This window comes from Equus przewalskii, chromosome 5 (assembly GCF_037783145.1).
Source record: "Equus przewalskii isolate Varuska chromosome 5, EquPr2, whole genome shotgun sequence".
NCBI lineage: Eukaryota > Metazoa > Chordata > Mammalia > Perissodactyla > Equidae > Equus > Equus przewalskii.
Window position 1 is genome coordinate 57,546,366 of NC_091835.1, and position 25,294 is coordinate 57,571,659.

General features: G+C 38.7%; 1 protein-coding gene across 2 annotated transcripts in view; it reads left to right on the forward strand.

Moving 5' to 3' along the window:
* FGD4 (FYVE, RhoGEF and PH domain containing 4) overlaps positions 1 to 25,294 on the forward strand; it is a 193,074-nt gene that overhangs the window by 11,897 nt on the left and 155,883 nt on the right. The gene's annotated exons all lie outside the window — the stretch shown is intronic.

Sequence of the window (25,294 nt, forward strand, 5' to 3'; positions counted from 1 at the left end):
GGTGATCTTTAATAATGGAGAAGACGCCTTTCCCTGATATTTTTCTCCAGTTTATCCAGAGTATTAAAAACAAAAACGGGGCCGGCCCCGTGGCCGAGTGGTTAAGTTCGCGCTGTGCTTCGGCGGCCCACGGTTTCACTGGTTCGGATCCTGGGCACGGACATGGCACCGCTCATCAAGCCATGCTGAGGTGATGTCCCACATGCCACAACTAGAAGGACCCACAACAAAAAATACACAACTGTGTACCGGGGGGCTTTGGGGAGAAAAAGGAAAAAGAAAATCTTATTGAAAAAAACAAAACCAAAACAAAAGCAATTCTCTGATCTACTATAGCTAGTGAGGAAGGAAAAAAAGACATTTTCAAGGAAAAAAGAGAAACGAATTCTTAGAAAAGATCTTGGGGATGGAAACAAGAAATAGCTTCCTGGTCTTGGCTGTGCAACCAGATTTCTTGGGAATACTCACCTAATTCACGCGCTCTACTGCTTTCTTCCTAGGAACTTTTTTTTGACCAGGTTATATCACATCTTTAGCGGGGTGATGGTGGCCTACTAAACTTTGAAGTTATATGGAGAATGTTAATTTTCAAGAATCTGTTAATTTTAGATATTCTGCAGAAGCAGATAAAACTGCAACTCTTCTCTTTTACCCCATTAAAAAAAAAAAACACCTAGGGGCTGGCCCAGTGGCGTAGTGGTTGTGTGGTCCGCTTCAATGGCCTGGTGTTTGCCAGTTCAGATCCTGGGCGTGGACCTACACACTGCTCGGTAAGCCATGCTGTGATGGCATCCCACATACAAAATAGAGGAAGATTGGCATAGATGTTAACTCAGCAACAGTCTTCCTCAAGCAAAAAGAGGAAGATTGGCAACAGATGTTAGCTCAGGGCCAATCTTCCTCACCAAAAAAAAAAAAAAAACAAAACCCTATAATGATGACTATATAATAGAATATGTCAATATATGCACACATGTGTGTTTATATATATAATAATAATATATCAATATCATGACCCTACTGGTATATGTTCGCAAACTACTTTAATTTTTTTAAGAGACTTATGCATAGCTTTTTTTTCCTCGCTCTTTTAACATGTTAGTGTAATAAGAAATTGGATGTGGGTAGTCACACTCAGAGATGCTGTCCACCGTGGAAGAACGAGGGAACTGACTAGGGTGCTAATTAGAGCCCCTCTATAGTCCTTTTATAGAAAGTGGTAAACTCAGGCCACTGGTTATGAAAACAGTGAAAAGAAGGGAAGAGAAGGATTCAGGAGGAAGCAAGGAGGAAACTGCCAATGATGGCAATCATTGTTCTGAAGACAGTGTGGTGCCCAATATAACCTCCTTTTCATTGAGAGCTATGCCTGTTTCCAAGCTTTGGAACTGAAGGACCAACTTGTATGTTTTTGTTAACCTGGGAGATTTGCTTTAACCACATTGTGGGTATGGGAAAGTAGAAAAAAGGAATAGAAAATTAAAAGATACTCTCATAACCCCACTTTCACTGGGCAAGTGTCATCATCTAATGTCATGAAAGCCCTCTGATGAGCTGGCTGGGGTGGGTTAGGTGCTTCTGAGCCTCGTGGTCTTGATGGTGGCTCACTTCCGTAGACTTTAGGAAAATTATATTGGCAATCGCATGTATCGCAGATGCACTGAAAGCCCTTATTTCAGAAGATTCATTCCTGTAGATCTTTTTGTTAATTGTTCATTTCTGGCATAGATTCCTGGGTCCTGCTACAATTTGTACTTTTTCATCTGGAAAAGGTTTTTTTTTATTCTCCTTGTTTTGGGTCTCGAAGCCAGTTCCTTACAGTTAGTTCCTGCAAATGCTATAGTGGCTCGTTCAGAAAATAGGCTTTGTTATGGACTCCTGGAGATCTTTAATAGTTTTGTGAAGATGAGTGAAGGAAACCTCATTTAAAATGGAGGCAGGAAGCCCTGGAGGGGGAAGTCTCACACAGGTACCACCTGGTGCAGCCTGCATAACCAGCAGAAAGAAGGAAGATAAGAATTATTTTGACATGGGAATTTCATCTCCTGTTTTTAAGGAAAAGAGTGCAGGTCCCTCCTGGCCCAGCAGCAGCGCACTCACCATCGCTTGTAGCCAATGAGAAACCGCCACAATCTCGAAGTCTTCCTTTCCAATGAACTGTTGTTCAAAACAACCCTCTCCAGTTTCCTCCTAAAGCCTCATAAAACCTGAACTTCCCTTTGTCCCTTTGGACTTGGGTATGTTTCACCATAGCTTATGTGTCCTGAATTGCAATTCCTCTGCCATTCCTGAATAAACCCATTTTGCTGGTAAAATAACTTGCTGTTTTCTCTCTCTCTCTCTCTCTCTCTCTCTCTCTCTCTCTATCTCTCATCTCTCTCTCATCTCTCTCTCATCTCTCTCTCATCTCTCTTTCATCTTGCTTTCTTTCATTTTTAAGGAAGATTAGCCCTGAGCTAACATCTGCCACCAATCCTCCTCTTTTTGCTGAGGAAGACTGGCCCTGAGCTCACATGGTGCCCATCTTCCTTTACTTTATACGTGGGATGCCTGCCACAGCCTGGCTTGACAAGCGGTGCCATCTCCACACCCGGGATCCGAACCCGTGAACCCCGGGCTGCTAAAGCAGAACATGTGCACATAACTGCTGTGCCGCCAGGCCGGCCCTAAGCTCTTTTATTTTTTGGTGAACAGTTTATATCTGCTTATTTTCCTTTCTCTGAAAATACCCCCCCCCCCGAATTGATTAAGAAAATAATTTCTCTTTAATGATTTTTTTCTTCTAATATTTTCCCTTTGCTCATGTGTTAAGTGTGATGCAACTTTTTATTGTAGACCTGAAAGGCTTGACTAATAGGAAACTTCAGTCACTTGACACCTTACTTTCAGTGTTGAAAAAGTATCAAGTTCATCTCCTTGACATCTTTACTTAAACACGTCTTCTCACTGAGGCCTTTCCCCTGGCCACCTTATTTAAAATTGGAGCCCTGCTCCCATACTCCTTTCCTTGTTTTATTTTTCTCTGCAATATTTAGCACTATCTAACTCTGTATTTTTTTGGTCTCATTTTCTGTCCCCCACTTCCACCCCATACACTCACTAAAACTCCGCGACAACAGGGGGCTTCGTCTCTCACAATCTGTTTTCCAAAGGCCGGCTACAGTCAGGATTCCCAGTGTGGAGCCTGCCGAGCTTAGGCCTGAGGACTTGTTCTCAGCAGCTGGTCTGTGAGACAGGAAAGGAGGTGGTAGGTTTGTTTGGGGTGGTGGTGAAGGTGACCGTTGGACAGACCTTGGAGGTGGGGTGCCAGGCCTGGGCCCCTTGCACCAGAGCACCAGCGGCCACAGCAACTGAGACACCATGGGCTGCTGTTTTGACAAGACAGGTGGAGGCAGAGACTGGGATCACATTGATTTAGGGATAAGTTGTCAACTTGACAACTGTCATCAAGGTGAGAGTTGTGAATACAGAGAAGCTTTCTCCATCACCTCCTTTAGTGACTTGACTCATTTTAACATGAAGATGAACCTTTCCGTTAGCATCATGAGAACTATCTCGGACTGTTCCCTGCTGTTTCTCCAATGCCTGGAAGAGTTCCTGGCTCATATTAGGTGATTGTGAAATTCCGATTGAGTGAATGAATGAAATCCTATGTAGAGTGCTACATTTTTTAAGTGCACTTTTATGCCAGCCCAATATGTAAAATTCTATTTAATACACAAGCTTTATCACCATCTTTTCTCATTTTTTTCTTTGCTCAGTTTTTTTCTTTTTCTAATATAGGATTCCTTTAAATAAGTTTCCTTGGTACATTTGAGAGATGATTCAATTTAAAAGTGCATTAACTCTAACTTTCAAAGTATATCTGTTTTATGTAACAAAGTATCCTCTAATTGTAGCTGTTGCAATGACATCATTGTTAATTGTTTCTTTGAGCCAAAGTTACATCTTTGAAGATTTCTGTCATGGGTTGGGGGTAGGATGCAGGGGAAAATATCCTTTGGCAAAGCAAAGGGATTAGTTATCTGATATATGTTTAAGCTGAACTACATAATAAGCTGAGCGTTTTCCCTCCTTTTCTAAGGTTGCTCACACCCTCCACCCCTTTCCAGCTTTTTAAATTAGTACTGCGTTCTAAAACTTTCTGTCCTCAGTTACAAGATGGAGAACTTTAAACCATGGTAGTTCTGTTAGCTTATTAGATGTTCCGTAGCCACAGAAAAGTTGTTTATCCTATAAGTAAGAAAATGAAACTCAGGTGAGCAGTAATAGTTGGAATATAAATAACTCTTTACAGCTGGAATATTTGAAATAGTTTTCTAGCCCTCCCATGGGTAAATTTCATGCACGTGAAAATGCTTTTAAAATTCATAGGCTAAATTTATTTCTTAGCTTCTTTGAAATAGTCTGGCCTTTTCAAAAAAGAAAGCTTTAATCATACAGTCTTCAGGAAGGTCACTTCCTTCATGTAAATTAGGACTTTTGTGCATCTGGGCGCACTCTGTGGTTTCTTTATGGTCGTAATTAACCTAATTGCCTTCTCAGTGCTTCCTGCTAGGAGAATGGTAATACTTTAAACTTTAGTAGATATTGACATTTAGAATATGATTAACTTGTATACAAGGTTGAAATTTATTCTAATACAAAAATCTGCACAATGTGATGAGATACCATATGGTGTTTTGACCACATTTTGCCTGCACACTGTATATGTCATGAAATAGTGGACAAGATTTAAAAAATCAAATATAATGGTGAAATGATAGAAATTTCTGTTCATTTCTTGAAAGGATGGTAAAACTGGTTGAGAGATCCGGCTCAGAAATCAGACAGGCGTGGGTTTAAATCCTGCCTCTGCCAGTTTATATCTTCGGTGAGTTGCAGAACCTCCTTGAGGCTGTTTCTTTACCAAATCGGCATAATGAAAGTATTTGTTTCATAAGGTTGTGAAGGAGTAAATTAAGTAATGGATGTAAAACTTGGTATATTTACATATTCAGTACTCAATAAATGCTAGCTATAAATTTTATATATATTTATATACATAAATATTATATATGGTTTTTGTGTGTATTTTAATTGGCGATTGGAATTGGCCTCAGGCCCTTTTGCAGATATCTGATAAAACTAATTTAGCAAAATTTCTAGGAGGCCGCCCTGTGGCCGAGTGGTTAAGTTCGAGTGTTCTGCTTCGGTGGCCCAGGGTTTCGCTGGTTCGGATCCTGGGTGCAGACATGGCACCGCTCATCAGGCTGTGCTGAGGCGGCATCCTACATGCCACAACTAGGAGGACCCACAACGAAAAATACACAACTGTGTACCAGGGGACTTTGGAGAGAAAAAGGAAAAAATAAAATCTTAAAAATTTCTAGGCAGATACAGCGTATTATTTGAGTAGAACCAGCAGATTCCACAGTAGCAGATGTTTTAGTTTCCTCCTAAAGTCTTAGAAAGTGAACTTACATTGACATGTTGTATGAATCCCGTTACGCCTTTTAGATGTTTTGCATTTGACCAGTGTCTTTTCATTTTCAGTAAAAGTGAAGTATCTTTTTTAGACGTACAATCCTACAGTTGCTCATTAGTTCATGGTATTATCCTACATACCGCAGATGCATTCTATATACCACTGAGACATTCTTTTTCACTTTGAAAATTATTTCTCAGAATGTTATCGCTCTCCAGTGTTGCAAGTAGGAATACGTGGGAATGGTCCTTGAACCATTTCTTCTCATCTTAGAAAACATTAAATTCTCATTTGCTTTATAGAAATGGTTTGGAAATGTATAGCATCTGATAACACTGTAGTTCATAGGTCAGACTTGGGATAACAGTTGTAAGCGCTAGGACATTAGCCCAAGTTGAAAAAGAAAGTATCTGCTCTTAAGATAATGTTGCAAACTTTGTACTTCATGCATGTTAGCCTTCACTCAGAAAATTCTTCAATAAGCTTGCTTTTCATTTTTCCACTGCTCATGGCAGATGAGAAGCCACAAAGTAGGAGAGGCACGAGAGTGGATCTGGAGGGAAGTGGCTAGAAGAGTGTGCTTTCAGACGCAACAACAGAAATGGTCTGACAATCTGACAGGAAGAATAGAAAAAAATTTCCAACAATACCATCCAACATTTCAGTAATGGAAGTTCACAATTATATCCTCCTCATCAAAAATTGTTTAATATTCAGCATTGTAAAAAGCAAGATGGTGTATAATTTCCTAGAAATTTCAACCAAAATATATATCTTTTTTCTCCCCAAAGCCCCAGTACGTAGTTGGATATTCCAGTTGTAAGTCCTTTGAGTGCTTGTGTGTGAGCCGCCTCACATATCTTTGTCTACCTTTGTGTACCAGACTAGGGATGTAGTGTAACATAATAGGAATAGCATTCTGACCGTGAAATCACAACCAGGCTTCTTTTTGCCCTTAGGGTTTCCACTGGCTTTACCTCTTAGGTCCACGCCCAAGATCAAAAGAAACAATGCAGATAAAGGCTCTTAAAGTTCTCTGCAAATGGAAGTGGTTGGTAAACAAAGGATTTTCTTTAACTATTGATACTGATTATGATTAAGATGACCATTATTAAGATTTTTGGTTAATGCAGGATTTCTCAAGTCAGCACTGTTGACATTTGGGCTGGATAATTCTTTATTGTGGTGGACTGTCCTGTACATTATAGGATGTTCTAGCCTCTACTCTTGAGGTGCCAGTAGCTCTAGACATTGCCACATATCCCTTGAGAGCCAAAATCGCCCAGGTTGAGAACAACTGGTTTAGTGTGAGTGTATTCAGATTAGGTATGAACTTAAAACCAAATGCCTTGCTAATGTCATTTTTTGGTTTTAGCTATGCAAAACATCCAATTACCATCATCTCTGCTTGTCATTTTGGGTACCTTCTGTTCTCACTTTTTTTTTTTCCTTGAACAGAGGAGAGAACTGCCTATGTTTAGATTTGTTTCCTACTTGTTTCACATAGTCCATACTGTGCCTTTAAAGTACTGAAAAAGATTCCTGTGACTCACACAGGGAAGTATGCATCATTGTTTTAGTTTCACATTATGGAAGCTTCGAGATTTTTTTTTTGATGGGCCATATAATTCTTAGTAGAGTGCCAGGTGCTGGTGGGAAAGAATACTTTCAACTTGCCTGAGTGCACCTAATTGTACCTGCTGCCTCAAAATAGCTGGTGCTCTTGAAACTAGTCTCTCTGGATGTGTTGAACTGTGTGGACTCAGTGGAGCAAAACGCCCGAGAGTCTACCAGGAAGATGAATGTCGCCAGCCTTTGCCCCCCACCCCCACCCCGGGACCTGCTGGTCTTGGCTTCTCATTTCCTCCACTTCCTCCTCATTCCATCAAGCGCTCTCTCGTGTCCCTATAGGTTTTGCAGGGGCGTGAACCAGAGGAGGTGAAGGCTGTGGGAACTGCTCAGAGGGAGAGTTTTAAATAGGCCCAGGAGCGAGCACAGAGGGAAGGAAAGAGATGGGCGATCAGAGGGGATTTGAGGAGATGTTGCTGTGGACTGGACGTTTTATTTGTTGAGGCTGAGTGCCTTCTATGTGCCAGGCGCTGAGCAAAGAGCTTTGTATACACAGCTTCGTTGAATCCTCCCACCAGTTTGCCGAGGCATATGCTGTTACCCTTATTTTACAGATGAGGGAACCAAGTCCTCAGAAGGATGACTGACTGGCCCAAAGTCTCCTAGCTAATAAATGGCACAACCGGACACGAGCAGGCTGGTCCAGGTTCAAGTCCACAGGCTTAACCATACGTTATTATCTGAACACTTCCCAGCCTTCAAGTTCAGTTTTCTGCATTTGATTGTGATGACAGCTTCAAAGAAGGGAACAGTATTTGAAAGGGCCTAAAACCAAACTAAAGTAATAAATTGTGATTCTTTTAAAAAAAAAAATTGACAGGCTGACAAAAAAGAAAAAAACCCCAGCTTTGTTGCGATCTAGTTCAGATACCATACAATTTACCCATTTAGAGTAAGACAGGCTGACTTCTGAGATGGAAAAACTTTGGATTGTTTCCATACAGTTACATTGAACTCTGAATTAGGCAGTGATTTTTTTTTTTTTTTTTTTAAGATTTAAAGAAATTTTTCCTTTTTCTCCCAAAGCCCCCTGGTACATAGTTGTGTATTTTTAGTTGTGGGTCCTTCTAGTTGTGTCATGTGGGATGCCTCCCCAGCATGGCTTCATGAGCAGTGCCATGTCTGCGCCCAGGATTCGAACCGGTGAAACCCTGGGCCGCAAAGCGGAGCAGGCAAACCCAACCACTCAGCCACGGGGCCGGCCCCTGGGCAGTGATTTTTAACAGAGGAATTTGCTCTCTTCAGAAGTGCTTATTGTGGCAAGATGAGAGCTGAGACAAAGATCAAACGAAGAATGGGTTCAGAATTCAGCAGATAGTTTTGGCACACTTTTAAGAGGAAACTCTGCCCAAATTTGTAACTGTTTATGGGCTTTCTACCAAATTGCTTAACGTATATTTGAAATGGTGATCAGTAATCTAAATAGGTCTGGTTGACTTGCTGGAATATCTTTCACAGAAGCTTAGCAAGTTGAGATAGAAGAGGAAGAGTCCCTGATGCATGAGTTCCCATGCTGTTGTGTCCCTTCCTGTTACCAGGTGAAGACCTTTGGGTGTGTGCATGAATTGGCCTTGAAAGAATGTGAGACGAATGAAGTGTGAAGATGGCTCAGAGGTCCTTTAAGAGATAGGAAAGCCTGCACCTGCCGTAATGAGATTTGTTAAAAAAGAGAAGCTGGTGCCCAGGAAAGTCTTTAGTGAAATCTGTCTTGTCTAGTCCTTACAAGAAAAAAAAAAAATCCTTCAAAAGGGCCTACAATATTCATAAGATGGTTCTTTAAAAGTGAGTTTTTACATGCTTAATATTTGTAAAAGCCTGTATTGAGATTTTCTTGTTTGTATTTTCCTATTTCTCTGGTATAAAATAAGTCTTTAGGAAGTTTGATTTACGTAATTCTTACCCTTTGACCATTGCTTAGGAATGATTAGATGGCAGATTGAGGGTTGCCTCTAGTACAATGGCTTTTTATATGAGTAGGAACAGAGGGAAACGTCTCATGATAGGATTATTGAATAAAATCTGTTGTTTCTTTGGGTGCTGAAAATGGCAGTCAGAAAACATATCTGTTGCATTTCGTCAATAGGTCTTTATGCATTGGTTATTTTGGAACTGAACTTAGACTTCTTATGTAAGCAGTAATTTTGGGAATGAGGCACAATTTGAGACTGGGTCGTCTGTACTGTAAGTCGTGAGTAAGATACATATTATTTCCCAAAGTCTAAAATTTCTTTGTTAAACACGCATTCCAAATAGCTCCTTTAAGGACCTCCTGACTGGGAAACTTCCAATGTTTCTAGAGATGCCTAGAGGCTGGAATTTTATGTAAAGTTTCTCAAGGGTTGCGACTGAAAAATGTTACTTTGTTTTGTGGGCCAAGCAAAACGTGCCTCTGGGCTGTGTCCGTGTGCACTCTCTGGCCTAGGCAAGCGCAGGCCTGACTCTGGAGAGACGCAGCGTCAATGCCGATTACACAAGCTAGAAAGAGGTCCTGCGTGGAGTGCATAGAGGTGGCCTAGACCTGCAGCAGGAGCAGCAGGTACTAGTTCACAGAGGAAGTGACACCGATCTGCGCCCTGAAGCACAGGTAGGATTTAGACATAGGTCCGTGAGGGATGTGCACCCTGCCCAGAGCAGGAAGCACAGGTGAGTTGGTGTGAGTAGAGTTTAGTTCAGTGTGCCACCAGCCTTGGACTATGGAGATATTCCAGGTGAGGAAAGGATAAGGCAAAGCCGTTCTCATCATCTGTGTGAGCTCCCCTCCCCTACAGCCCCTAACAAAACACAAATCCTTCCCAGACAAATTGTGCAGTGTAGGTTAAAAGAGAAGGTGAAAATTCAAAAATATGAAAAATGAGCTTTCAGGCGAGCCTCCCAGCTCAACTAGATCGTTGATCCTTAAAACCTCTCTGTGTAGTGGAGCTGCACCTGTTCTATGAGTAGTCATCCCTTCTCATCTGGGGAGTCGCTGGGCTGAAAATAAAACCTTCACACATCTTACTTAAGCGGATGTTGGCTCAGTACTAGAAGAATTTAAGTCTTTGGTCCTTTAAATTTTGTTTCACCTTCACTAGACTTTCATATTCTAGAATCACCTTTATATTTCCCAATGAGTAGGGGTGTGGTTGGGTGACTCAGATAAAGGCTATTAAAGTTATTCTTTCACCTTCCCATAGTTAAAGTTTGTTGTCCTTCCCTTTAAGCATTAGATTTGTGATTTAAGGTGAGGTCATTATAATATTTCCACTATTGTGTTGCATTAAATGAGATTGTCCCTTTGAAATATGGGAGATAACCTAACACAGTTATGAATTAATGTACAACTGAAAGGCATAGCATTCGAGTCCTGGGTCATCCATTAACTTGCTCAGTGACATAAACAAATCACTTACCTCGAATGACTAGTTTTGTATTTTACTTGTTAAATAGAGAAGTGTAATCGGATTAAGTACTTGATGGGGCAAGGTTTGGAACACACAAACAAAAATGCTGTCCCTTCCGCCAGTACCGTGTCTGATTCATTCACCTTGGAATCCTAGTTCAGTGCCTGACACATAGCAGGCACTCAAATATTTGCTGGTTGAAATCAGTGTAGAAGAGAAATCTCTTTTTTTTCCTGTGATGTTAGGAGAGGCAGAAGGTATATATTTTCAGGCTTTGTTTTTATGAGTATGTGTGGGGCAAAAAACACACTCATTAAGAGGGAGAGAACACAGATACAAGACAAAGAAGTGTTCGCCTGATCTGTCCCGAATCTTCAAGTACTGCAAATTGTAACCTTGGCCCCTTTTGTGCCCTTACTTGCTCATTCACTTCGGTTGATTCATTCACTCAGAACTCATTTATTGAGCACCTGCTAGGTGCGAGGCCCTGGTTTAAGCATGAAGGGTGGCTAAGATGAGGTCTTGTCCATGCCATCAAGTAGGCCATCATTTTAGTAGAGAAATACATAGAAGCGGATCACAGCACCATATGATGTTAGAGGTAGTATGATGAAGGTATGTAGAGGTGTAGTGGGAATACAAAAAAGGGAGCCATCATTTCTGTCTGAGCAGATGGAGCAGACTCGGAGGGGCTCATAGAAAAAGGAGTGCTTAAGCTTGGTCTTGAACTATGAATGTGCATTGAGTTAAGAAGTGAAAGGAAGGAAGTGAAGGGAAGGGTAGGGCGCTGGGGGTATGGGAGCAGCCTGATCACTTCCTGTAGGCTGAATTGTAAGGGAGGATGTCTGAAAGAATGCAAGGAAGAGCTGGGGAAAACCTGGAACCATGAGACATCTCCTGAGACAGAGTACTTCTAAAGTAGGGTTATAAATTGATATATTTTTTGTTAACTAAAACCTGTCTTCCAATAAGTATACTAAACATTGTATTTTTATGTAATTTAAACTTCATGACACTCTTGGAGGGGCAGGCATTATTGTTTCCATTTGTAGACTGAGAAACTGAGGTAGAGAAATCAAAGTCAGGTACTTTGATTAGGGGAATTACACTGAGTGTGGGTTCTCTTTTCTTTTTAATTTAAAAAGCAGTATCAAATGTACTAAAAATATGCAAATATAGTACATAGAACTTTCTTTCCTGATTGCTTTGATGGTAATTTGCCTACCTGATGCTCCATCATCCTTGAATGTTGAGTGCTTTTTTTTTCTTTTATTTCTCTCTTTTTTTTTTTTTTTAACAAACAAGGACATTCACTCACATACTCATAATATAGCCATCAAAACCAGGAAGTTAACATTGATTACAACGTCTAATCCTCAGGACCCATTCAAGTTTCACCAATTGCCCCAATAATGACCTTTGTAGCAAAAGGATGCAGTTCAGAATTACCCATTCCTTTTAGTTGTCCTATATGTTTAGTTTCCTACAGTCTGGAACAGATCCTTACTCTTTCCTTGACTTTCCTGACTTTGACACTTCCAAAGATTAAAGACCAGCTGTATTGTAGAATTACCTTCAATTTGAGTTTTTCTGAGGTTTCTTCATGATTTGATTCAGGTTAGGTGTCTTTGACAGGAATGTCACAGAACTGATGCTTTGTTCTTTTGATTGCATCTTCTCAATCATGAGATGATTTGTGATTTCTCTTTGTCCCATTATTGATTCTGTTCACTTTGATCACTTGACTAAGGTGGTGTCTGTCTGGCTTCTCTATTATAAAATTACTTTCCTTCTTTGTAATTACAAAGTATTTTGCGGGGAAGTATTTTAAGACTATGTAAATACCTCATTTCTCATCAAACTTTAAATTTATTCATTTGTATCAATGTGTACTTATCATTTCCTAATAAATTATAATCTTTCACCCTTCTTTCAGATTGGCTTCTTTTCCCTTTTGACAAGTTCCCATAATTCTTTGAGCACTTCTGGCTAGCACAAGATGTTCCAGGGGCGTCTTGTTCTTCCCTGCCCCAGTACAGGAATCAGCCACTTTCCTAAGGAGCTCTGGTTCTTTTTAGTGGAAAATGATATTTAGGGACCAAGATCTGGGTGCTAGATTTGATCATGGCTATTGGGGTGTTACTGCTCCCAGGTCTTCTTAGCTAGGGAATATACATACCTATATATATATACATACATATGTATGCGTACGCATTTGCATGTTGTCTATCTAAAAATCATGAGTCATTCATACAGATATATCCAATTCTAATCTCACGTTACAAGATTCATTCTAGTTCTCTCCCTTGCCATATCTGTAACCTCCTTTCCTGAAAGTGAAAAACCTGGCTCCTATTATCCTTAATATGTTTACTTCCTTGGTCCATCCTGCTGTCTGTAGGCCATCATCTTAGAGAAATGCATAGAAGCGGATCACAGCACTAACCAATATCCCATTGCTGCTGCCCCTCTCTCCCTCCCTGCAGGGGTCCTCATACCACTTGGACTCTGATACCCTGTGCCAGCTATGACCCTCACATGTGGACACACTTTGACTCAGCTTGGGCTTGGTTCTGTTAAGTGTGCCAAGTGTGAAAGGACTAGGTTTGCTTCTCTTGTACTTCGAGAAAAGCTTTGTAATTGAGAACTTGCCTGTACTCTTTTAATCTTGAATTGCACTTTTTGGTCGGAGTTTTTTCATCTGTCTGTTTTGTCTTCATCTACAACAGCAATGAATAAACTTACATGTGGATGTTGTGATTCCTGTATCAATGCTTATGTACATCATTATTGGATAGCTTGTGTTGTGTTATGTAAATATTGTATATGATGTTATGTTTTTAGGTTTAAGTAGTAAAGCCATATGTTTGGTATAGCAACATAAAGTGCAGAGATGTTGGAACTGGTTTAAAAATCCCACATATCTACCTGTAATCCTTATTACCGTGGATTGCAATATGAACTGGAATATTGCATAAATTTATGATTCTGATTTTAAAATTATGTCAAAGACATTACCATTGGTGTATTAGTTTCTTTTGGTGTTTGCGTTATTCCTTAGAAAGGTGTTTCCCTTTCAAACATGCATGAGGAGGAAGTTGCTGATTAAAGTCATGCTGATGTTCTAAAGATAGCAATAGCAGAGTTTCTTACTCTCCTGAAAACTATGGATCCTTTAGAGATCCTTCTTCAAAACAAGTCAATTTATTGGAAAGTAGAGCTTCCTGGATGTTTCTTTCTTATATGCACCTACGTATTTCATAGGAAACTATATAAATATGGGCACTGTGAACAGATGTTGACTGATTCCCAAGGTTCTGATTAAAGTCAGCATGCTTTTTAGTTAAAGTTATTTTACATTTTCATTCTTAAGTCTGTCCTTCTGAAATAACAGCTTTTTTCTGGGCAGGCATCCTGTTTCACTATTATTTTTCAGTGATTGAGGGAACAGTTTTACAGGAAAAGGGTTTATATCTGTGCATATGGTAATTCTTGTGGAATTCTGAATGTCAATACATAGCAGACGGTATTCAGATCTTGTCTCCCTTCCCTAATGAATCTAGAGGTCAGTTGTACCCCTGGGTGGACAGATAACTCTTCATCCCAAAAGCAAGTTAATGCATTCATTTGTCTGAGAATGGAATCTTGGTGAGTCAAGTGGGAAGCTGCTGAGGAAGTTATCAATGCAAATGTAGATATCTCAGTTTGTGAGGTACAGTTACACTGCAAGTACAACTGGCTGGATTGGTTGGATTTACTACTTTTTGGAGGTTGGGATTCTGAAGCAAAAAGTAGAGAGCTTCAGTGATCACATGGTCGGTGAATAATTTCATTTGAGCATCCTCCTTGTTTTGAATTCTAGCCCATTGTTGCCCTTTGGAACCACGTGTCTCTTAATATCTAAAAGTGTATTAACACCTTATGGTAAAGAATACACTAGATAAACCATTTTATTTAACATTTATTGTGGAAAATTTCCAACTTCTGCAAAGTAGAGAAGAGTATGAACTCCAGCTTCATCACCTAGCTTTGATAATTATCAACATATGGCCAAATAATTTTAGGTTATAAAAGTTAAAAAATAAACCCTTCCGGTCTAGCAAGATTATCCCTGAACTAACATTTGTGCCAATCTTCCTGTATTTTTTGTATGTGGGATGCCACCTCAGCATGGCCTGATAAGCGGTATGTAGGTCTGCGCCCAAAATCCGAACCCACGAACCTGGACTGCTGAAGCGGAGTGCACAAACCTAACCACTACGCCACCAGGCTGGCCCCCTATTTTTAATTTTTGGAGGAACCTCCATACTGTTTTCCATAGTGGCTGAACCAATTTACATTCCCACTAACAGTGCAAAAGGGTTCCAATTTCTTTACCTCCCTGCCAACACATGTTTTCTGTATCTTTTTCTTTTTGATGATAACCATTCTCATGACAGTGAGGTGGTATCTCAATGTAGTTTTGATTTGCATTTCTCTAATGGTTAGTGACGTTGAGCATCTTTTCATGTGCATAATCTGTTGGCTGTTTGTATATCTTCTTTGGAGAAATGCCTATCCAAGTCCTTTGCCCATTTTTGAATCAGGCTTTTTGTTGTTGTTGTTGAGTTTTTGGAGTTCTCTATATATTCTGAATATTAATCCCTTATCAGATACATAATTTACAAATATTTTCTCCCATTCTGTGGGTTGCCTTTTGATGGTGTCTTTTGATGCACGAAATTTTTTGATTTTCATGAAGTCCACTTTCTCTATTTTTTCTTTTATTACCTGTGCCTCTGGTGTCATATCCAAGAAATTATTGCCACCTTCAATGTTGTGAATCTTTTGTCCTGTGTTTTCTCCTAAGAGTTTTGTTGTTTTAGGTCTTGCATTTAGTTTCTTGATCCATTTAGAATTATTTTTATGGGGCCATCCCAGTGGCGCAGCAGTTAAGTTCTTACATTCTATTTTGATGAGGATTTTTGCATCACTGTTTATAGGGGATATTGGTCGGTAGTTATCATTTCTTGTAGTGTCTTTATCTGGCTTTGGTATCAGGGTAATGCCAGCAGCATAGAATGAGTTAGGAAATATTCCCTCCTTTTCAATTTTTTTGTAAAACTTTGAGAAGTGTTGGTATTGGTTTTTTAAATGTTTGGTAGATTCTCCAGTGAAGCCATCATATCCAGGGCTTTTTTTTCTTGGGATATTTTTGATTACTGATTCAATCTTCTTACTAGTTATAGGTTTTTTCAGATTTTCTATTTATTTGTGATTTAGTTTTTGGAGGTTTTGTGTTTCTGGGAATGTGTTCATTTCCTCTAGATTATCCAATTTGTTGGTATAGAAATTTTCATAGTAGTTTCTTATGATGCTTTTTATTTCTGTAAAGTTGATAGTAATGTCCCCATTTTCATTTCTGATTTTAGTAATTTGGGTCTTCTCTCTTTTTTTCTTAGTCCATCTAGCTGAAGATTTGTCAGTTTTGTTGATCTTTTGTAGTACCAACTCTTGGTTTCATTGATTTTTCTCTCTTATTTTTCTATTCTCTATTTCATTTATCTATGCTCTATTTTCTAGTCTCTTTTATTTATATCATTTACATCTGCTATTTATTATTTCCTTCTTCTTGCTAGCTTTTGGGTTCAGTTTGTTCTTCTTTATCTAGTTCCTTACATTGTAAAGTTAGGTTGTTGGTGTGAAATCTTTCTTGTTTTTTAATGTAAGCATTTGTAGCTATAATTTTCCACCTTCGCACTGCTTTCACTACATCCTGAAAGTTTTGGTATGTTGTCTTCATTTTCATTCTTCTGTAAGTATTTGCTAGTTTCTCTTGTGATTTCTTCATTGATGCATAGTTGTTTAAAAGTGTGTTGTTAAATAATTTACACCATTTTATGAATTTTCTGGGTTTCCTTTTGTTGTTGATTTCTAACTTCATCCTCTTGTGGTCAGAGGAGATACTTTGTATGATATTTATCTTTTTAAATCTATTGAGACTCAATTTGTGGCCTAGCGTATGGTCTGTCTTGGAAAATGTCTCATAAGCAGTTTAAAAGAATGTGTATTCCATTGTACTTGGGTAGGGTGTTCTGTATACGTCTGTTAGTTATAGTTGGTGCATTGTGTTGTTTGAGTCCTCTATTTCCCTACTTATTTTCTATTGGTGGTTCTGTCCATTATTATGAGTGGAATATTGAAGTCTCAAGCTGTTATTGTAGAACTGTCTATTTCTTCTTTCAATTCTGTTGGTTTCTGCTTTATATATTTTGATGGTCTGTCATTAGGTGCATAAATGTTTATATAATTGTTATATCTTCTTGAGATAATGAACCTTTTATCAACACTTAATGTTCTTTGTCTCTTGTAACCCTTTTTGATTTAAAGTCTATATTGTTTGATATTAGTATAGCCACCTTGATCTCTTTTGGTTACTATTTGCATGGAACATCTTTTTTTTATCCTTTCACTTTGAACCTGTTTCTGTCTTTGAATCTCAAGAGAGTCTCTTGTGGACAACATATAGTTGGATCATGTGTTTTTATCCATTCTGCCAATCTCCGTCTTTTGACTGGAGAGTTTAATCCATCTACGTTTAAACTAGTTATTGATAAAGGGGAACTTTTGTCATTATTTGTTTTCTATTTGCCTTATTGCTTTTTCTCCCCTCATTTCCTGAATTACTGTCTTGTTTTGTGGTTGGTGGATTTTTTGTAGTGAAATGTTTGAATTCCTTTTTCATTTCCTTTGGTGTATATTCCATAGCTGTTTTCTTTGTGGTTACCATGGGGATTACTTTTAACATCCTAAAGTTGTAACACTAGTTTAAATTAAACCAGGTAACTTCAGTAGTGTACAAAAACTGTGCTTCTTTACAGCTCCATCCTCATTCCTTTTGGTTTTGATGTCACAGAATTATATCTTTATACAATGTGTATTGAAAAACATAAACTAGTAATCCTTTTAAATGCATTAGTCTCTTAAATTATGAAGAAAACAAGATTTTTAGTTACAAACCGAAGTTGCAGTAATATTCGCTTTTACGCTACTAAGTTTTTCTCTTAAATCATGTAGAAAAGAAAAAGTACATTTACAAACTGTTGTTACAATAATACTAACTTTTATTACCTGCCAGGTATTTACCTTTATTGAGATCTTTCTTTCTTCATATGGCTTTGAGTTAATGTCTAGTGTCCTTTCATTTTTACCTTGAAGGACTGCCTTGAGCATTTCTTGAAGGGCACATCTAATGGTCACAAAGTCCCTCAGCTTTAGTTTATCTGGGAATGTCTTTATTTCTCCCTCAGTTTTGAAGGGCAGTATTGACAGATATAGGATTCTTTTTTGAGAGGTTTTTTCTTTTAGCACTTGGAATATATCGATCCACTGTCACCTGGCTTCCAAAGTTTCTGAGGAAAAATCTGCTTATAATCTTATTGAGGAGCCCTTGTTTGTGACACTTTGCTTCTCTCTTGCTGCTTTCACATTTTTCTTTGGCTATCGAAAGTTTGATTATAATGTGTCTCTGCGTGGGTCTGTGAGTTCATCTTTACTTGGAGTTTGTTGAACTTTTTAGATGTTTATATTCCTGCCTTTCATCAAATTTGGGCAGTTTTTGGCTATTCTTTCTTCAAGTATTCTCTCTGCCCCTTCTTCCTCTCTCTTCTTCTAGAACTCCCATGATGCATATATTAGTCCACTTAATGATGTTCCACAGGTTCCTTAGGCTCTGTTTCCTTTTCTTCAATCTTTTTCCTTTCTGTCCTTCAGACTTGGTAATTTCCATAGTCCTATATTCAAGTTAACTGATTCTTTTTTCTTCCTGCTCACCTATGCCTTTGAATCCTTTTAGTCATTTTTTAAAATTTCAGTTATTGTACCTTTCAGTTCCGGAATTTCCTGTTGGTTTCTTTTTTGGTTTTCTGTCTCTTTATTGATATTTCAGTTTTGTTCACACATTGTTTTCTTGGCTTTCTCCATAACTTCCTTTAATTATTTGAGCATCTTTAAGGAAGTTGTTTTAAAGTCTTTGTCTGATATAGTTGCCATTAGGTTTTTTTCAGGGACAGTTCCTGTTTTTATTTTTTTTTTCCTTTTGAATGGGCCAGACTTTCCTATTTCTTTGTATGCTTTGTGATTTTGTTGTTGAAAACTGGACATTTGAATCTAATGTGGTGACTCCGGAAATCAGATTCTCTTTGTTCCCCAGGGCTTACATTTTTTGGTTATTGTTTTTGTTTTGGGGTTTTAAAAAATTTTTAATTGTTGTAGTCTGTCTCTGTGCTGAGGATCAGCCTGAGGTATAAACTTATGGTCTTCTCAGGTCTTTTCTGAGCCTTCCTCTGGGCATATGCCTAGTCACTTTCTGATTTTCTCTGTATAGGCAATAGTTTTGAATATTCTAGTCTTTAATGTCTGGCTCCTGAAAGGAGAAAACAATAAAACATGAAGGGAACAACAAAAAAAGAACTCCAGCTCTTTAAATCCCCAGGAAGTCACTTCAGGTGTAGGGGGAGGGGCTTGCAACAATACGGGGAAGTACAACAATAATGGCTGCCCACCTCCTGGTCTGCACCTCTGTGATTAGAAGCAGCAGACAGTGATGAGAGCACAGATCCTTGCTATTTGGAGGACAGGGTTCTTCTTGTGCAGTCTGGCTCCCATAAGCTGTGTATAAACTGTCCAAGAGCACATGCACAGCTGCCTGCCGTATGGCGGGGGGTGGGGGATGGGTTGCTGCTACCGTGCTAAGAGCTGAAATTGACCTATATTAAACTGCAGTTTGCCATCCAAGTCTTCCCCTGGAAGTTGCAAGCCTTGAACGGACTCCAGAATTCTAAAGTAGTTACATCAGACAGATTATGCCAGTGCACTTGTTGTGTAGGCAGCGTCAACACAAATAATCCATAATCAGTCTATAAATCAAAATTGAGGTGAGTTTATTATGGCCAATTTGAGGACTATAGCCTGGGAGAACTTTTCCACCAATGAAGGAAGCTCACCAAAGAAGTGGGGTGTACAGAGTGGTTATATACTGTCTTGGAACAAAGAGCATACATCGCATATGACAGGAATATGTCTTTTACTATTGTCACGAGGTGTTTTGCTAGCACAGCAGGTCAAAAATGCTTACAAGGTGAGCACAGGTTGGTGGTAGGCAGGTGAGTGTTCACAAGATGAGTTAAAGCAGGTCAGTAATTAATCCTTAGTTTCTGGGATGAAATGCTTATCCTTAAAGAAATTCTGATATGGCGGAGGCAACATTCCTATCTTTAAGGGCATCACTCTTGGGCTTTGGGACATTGTCAATGCTTAAAGCAGGTGTAGAATACATGCGTGCCACATCAGGCCTTTCTGGAAAGACAAGGTCATGCCGAATTAGTTTTAAACCACATTACTTCCTCGTATACTCCGATATATTCTATGCTTTTCATTTATTCATCAGCAGGGAGATGGATTCCTGGTTCTTCTTACTCTACCATCTTCTCAGAATCCTCTCTGTAAAGAACTTTTGGAAGAGCACGAGATCTTCCTGCTAGAGTCTAGAAGGGACACGGTGGTACAACTTCTTAATTCTGTTTGACTTGGTTTAAAATTTCCTTCTCCTCCCTCTCTGATTAGCTCATTCTAGAGTCTGATCTTTTAGATCATATTACTTTGCCAATTATCGGTTAGGTTTGGATGGCCATAAAGAAGACTTTATGAAGTGAATGCCTCAAAATGATATTTGAGCTTAATTTTGAAGGATTGATAAAATTTAGATTGGGGAAGGTGAGGTGGGATTTGGTAAGGATGTATTCTAGATCTCAAGTTTGGGAAGGTGGGATGGGAGTTGGGAAGGATATATTCCAGATCTCTGGGAAGTACAGAAGTGTGTCCAATTATCGTAAAAATAGATGTCTTGTTATGTGACAAACCGTCTGCTAGATCTTTTTAAAACTCAACAATAACCTTAAGAGGTAGATACCGTGATCCCTATTTTCCATACAATACTAGTCTCTCTGGGACTCCTCAGGTTTTTGTCCTGGCATCTCTTCCCGTTTAGCATTGGTCCTGGATAAGTATCCTAGTTTGTCTGGCAAATTATGTATTTATCCTACAGAAAAGCAAAGTGATGTTCAGACTGATTAATTAACTTGCCCAACATGCCTATTAGAAAGAGCCTGATTTGATTTCATTATTTCAGATTATACCAAACAATATCTTCCAAAAACTGTTCATTTTTCCCATAATATTAACACATCTTACTTTTTTTTAGTATATTTGTTTATTTGCTTACTCATCTGCCTCATTCTCTAGACTATAAGATCCAGGAGGAGAGGATTACATCTGTTGTACTGACTGTCACACACCCAGTAGCTAGCACAACGTCCGCTCTAAAATATTCAATAAACATTTGTTGAAAGAATGAATCAAAATTACTTTTATAGTGGGAGTTTGGGATTTGCATTTTAAAAATATTTTCAGTGGCGGGGCCAGCCCCAAGGCCAAGTGATTAAGTTAGGGTGCTCCGCTTTGGCGGTCTGAGGTTTGCTGGTTAGGATTCTAGGTGCAGACTTACATGCCACTCATCAAGCCATGCTGTGGTGGCATTCCACACAGAAGAGCTAGAATGACCTACAGCTAGGATAGACAGCTATGTACTGGGGCTTTGGGGAAGAAAGAAAAAAACGAGGAAGATTGGCAACAGATGTCAGCTCAGGGCCACTCTCTCCCCGCCCCCGAAAATATTTATTTTCAGTGGCATTCATTTATCTCTCTCCTATCAAGAATAATTCCTAGTTTTTCTCCATAAACAGACTTGCTACCAGAGAGTAGACTTGATCAATGTGTTTAGCTGTTAAGAAAAAGAACCGACTAAAGGTAAAATGTGAAATGATTATAAAAGTTGTTTATTTCCTAACCTGTCAGCCAGTTGCTGAATTGGCCTTGAGGATCATTGAGTAGCATTGAAGAGAAATAGATACATTGCTAATTGGAAATAAGAGCAAGTTCTCCACGTTACAGGAGCATAGTAATGTGTTATCTATGAGTTCTTCTTTTTCTTTTTAACATAATTTACACTGTGAATGAATTATATCAGAGTGACTTGAGGGAATGACTATATGGACTCCATGCAAGTGTTTTCACATTTTTCTGTTACCTTTTCTGTACCATTAAAGCATTAGCTTCACATACTTTGAAATGCAAAATTTCAGTAGCCCAAAACACAAAAAGTGGAAATGAGCAGGCTCCTTTGTTCTTTGAGAGAAGTGCTTTTCTTTTCATTGTCAGGTTGTGCTGTACTCAAAGGCTCTTTCCTATAGTAGAGGGTTTCATAGCTACTTTTTTCTTATTGGTTAAAAAAATCTTATTAATGTGTTTGGTTTTATAAGTACATAGGATTACTCTGGGCCGCTTACATCTTCACTTTGAAGTTCATCATTAAATTTAACCCAGTGCATCACATATAACACTGAATCGGCATGGTCTTTAGGGTTTTCCTAGTTAGTTTCTTGAAATAAATCATCAAGAAATTTTTAAATCACTCACTTCTTTCATAATCTAAAAACGTGATCTGTTTAAGACATAGAAACGAAAACCTTGATCTTTATTACTTTAAGTGAATATATCTGAGCGATAACGTGCACCATTTCTCAAAATGTTATCAGAAAATTGCCAAAATGGCTACACTGATCTTGAATGTAGAGTGATGTTAGGAAAAGCAGAGTGAACCCTACATGTAATCTAGGATATGGAAGTTCCCTATCAAAGGTAGCTTTGTGAGTGAAATTAGGAAGTCATAAAATCGTAACATTACAAAGTTCCAGATTTTGTTCATATTCTCTTTTGATGTTTAGAATCCTAGTTCCTTCTCTCCCCTAAATGTACTCACTCTTGTGTATTTGCCTTCCTTCAGAACTTTTATCTGTGATGAAATACCTAACTAGCCCCCGGGTATACGCAGTGACATGTAGAGACAGAATCTATTCCCTGCTGAGGTTTTAATTGTAGTTAAATTTTAGTGTATATTGTGGTTGAGTGCTGTTGACAGCCTTAGAGGTGACCGTGTTAATTTGGATTGTATTAATATGAAATTTGCACTGATTTGGATAGTATGTCTGAAGTCAGAAGGACAGAGTGGCTGCTTTTTGGTCATTTAAGGTATTGACATTCAAACAGATAAATCCTAACAAGGAAATGAGAGTCAAGATATTCACAGACTGGTGTCCTTTCCTTAGCAAGTAAGTAAAAATAATGTTATTAAATTTCTGGGCTGAATTTTATTTTTACCCTACTTGTTTAAAAAAGGAGGCATGTTGAGTCAAATCAAAAATTTAATGATTTGTTGGACATCGTAGCCTACCCACCTAAATGTGAAAAGGGGAAAAGCTTTTCAGGTACTTAAAAATAGCAATGTGAAAAATTATGTTAATTGAAAATTTATCAGTTTAGTAAGTGATGCAATAAACTAATTATTGGTTATTCTATCTGAAGTTTGAGAAGATATTTATAAAACTAGACTTTGGAATTTTTACTATTTCTGATGAGACTTCTTCCTCAGCTCTTCTTCAGCCCACTCAACATTTACTATTTGTTTTAGTTCCTGAGGTTTGATTCATTTCAGGACCCTGCAATATGTAGTCATCTTTCTCATCTCTATCTCCTACTACCTGTGAACTATTATTTGTTTAGTGTCTGTCTTCTCTTCACAATTATAAGCTGTAGGAGGACAGAAACCACATTTCTATCACTTCTATATCCTGAGGGTCTGAAACATATTAGACACTCAATAAATATTTGTTTAAATAAACCAGTAAATGTTGAATATGACCAGTGTGATCTGATAAATTCCATGTGCTCTTAATATCCTTTGTTATAAAATCCATGTGGTATAGATACTTTTTGGGGTATCTCTCAGTCAACTTCTGAATTGCTGCTTCTCTCTCTTTCTTTCCAAATGGATGGGTTTGAACTTCTGCCTAAGATGGAGGAACCAAATTTTTCCTCCCATCTGAAACCAAAAAACAATAACAAACAAAAAACAGACAAAATACATAGCATCAGGTAACAAAGGACAGTGATCCCGAGAAGCAGCATAGTTCTCCCTAGGAGAAGGAAGATAAATGAAGTGAGCCCTAAATTTTCCCTACCTTACTGCCTTGAGAGTGCTTCTGGGCCACAGCTCAGGAAGCAGGGATCCTAGGAGGAGCCCAGTGGACTCTGAGTTGAGAACCAGGGAGACCACAGTGGCCAGGATTTGTAGGACAGAGTACGAGAGAGGAGAGACTGCAGAGGGACCCTCTGCAGAATATTGATCAGAGCTTGCATGTAAGGAAGCTACCCAAGGTCAAGGATAAACCTTCCAATATAGGTTATAAGAAGCAATGCCCAGTACTCAAAGGGAATAGTGGTTGTTCTGAGTCGTGGGGCCTTGGGTAGAATACTCAGGATGGTTTCTCCTTAATAGTGGCGAGAAATTAGCCCTCGACTGAGCAATGCCTTGGTCCTGCCTTACAGATCGTAAAAACAAGACCTGAAAGGCACAGTTTCCACGTAATTTCTAACTGCATCGTGGAACAAAACTCAAGAATATTTATAGGAATACAAAAATATCCAACATCCAACAAAGTAAAATTTACAATGTCTGGCATCCAATCAAAGATTGGTAGGCATGCAAAGAAACAGGAAAACATGACCCTTAATAAGGAGAATAATCACTTGAAACCAACCCAGAACTAACACAGATATTAGAATTATCAGAGAAGAGCATTAAAACAGGTTATTATCACTATATTAGACATTTTTTAAAAAGTTAAATATAGACATGGGAGACGTTAAAAAAAAAAAAAAGACTCAGAACTAAAGATAGAAACTACAATATCTGAGATAAAAAATACACCAGATGGGATTAGTGGCAGATTAGACATTGCAGAAGACAAGGTTACTGAACTTTTAGGCATAAGAGAAGTTATCTAAAATGAAACATGGGAATGAGGGGACAAGAATGAGAGAAAAAATGAAAAGAAGATAAGTGAGCCATGGATAACTTTAAGTGGCCTGATATAGTGTACTTGTCTTCCCAAAGGTTAGAAGAAAGGTGTAGGGGACAGAAAATTTGAAGAAATAATAGCCCCCAAATTTCAAAATTTGATGAAAACAATAAATCCATAGATCCAAGATGCCCTGTAAACCCCAAGCACAAGAAACATTAAGAAAGTTACACAGAAGCCCATCATAATCAGATTGCTCAAAATCAGTGATAAAGAGAAAAACTTAAAAGCAACCAGAGGAAAAAAGATTCATTACATATAGAAGAATAAGGATAAGGTTCTTTGGCAGCGATTTCTCCTCTGAAACAATGCAAATAAGAAAAGAAAGGAGTTGGGGCTGGCCCCGTGGCCGAGTGGTTAAGTTCACTCGCTCTGCTTCTATGGCCCAGGGTTTCGCTGGTTCGGATCCTGGGCATGGACATGGCACTGCTCATTGAACCATGCTGAGGCGGCATCCCACATGCCACAACTAGAAGGACCCACAAGTAAAAATACACAACTATGTACCGGGGGGCTTTGGGGAGAAAAAGGAAAAATAAAATCTTTAAAAAAGAAAACAAAGGAGCAACATCTTTAAAGTACTCAAAAAGAGAAACTATAAATCTAGGATTTTTTTTTTATTGCAGTAACATTGGTTTATAACATTATATAAATTTCAGGTGTACCTCATTATGTATTTCGATTTTTGTGTAGATTACCTCATGTTCACCACCCAAAAACTATTACCATCCATCGCCGCATACATGTGCTAATCACCCCTTTCGCCCTCCTCCCTTCCCCCTCCCCCTCTGGTAACCACCAAT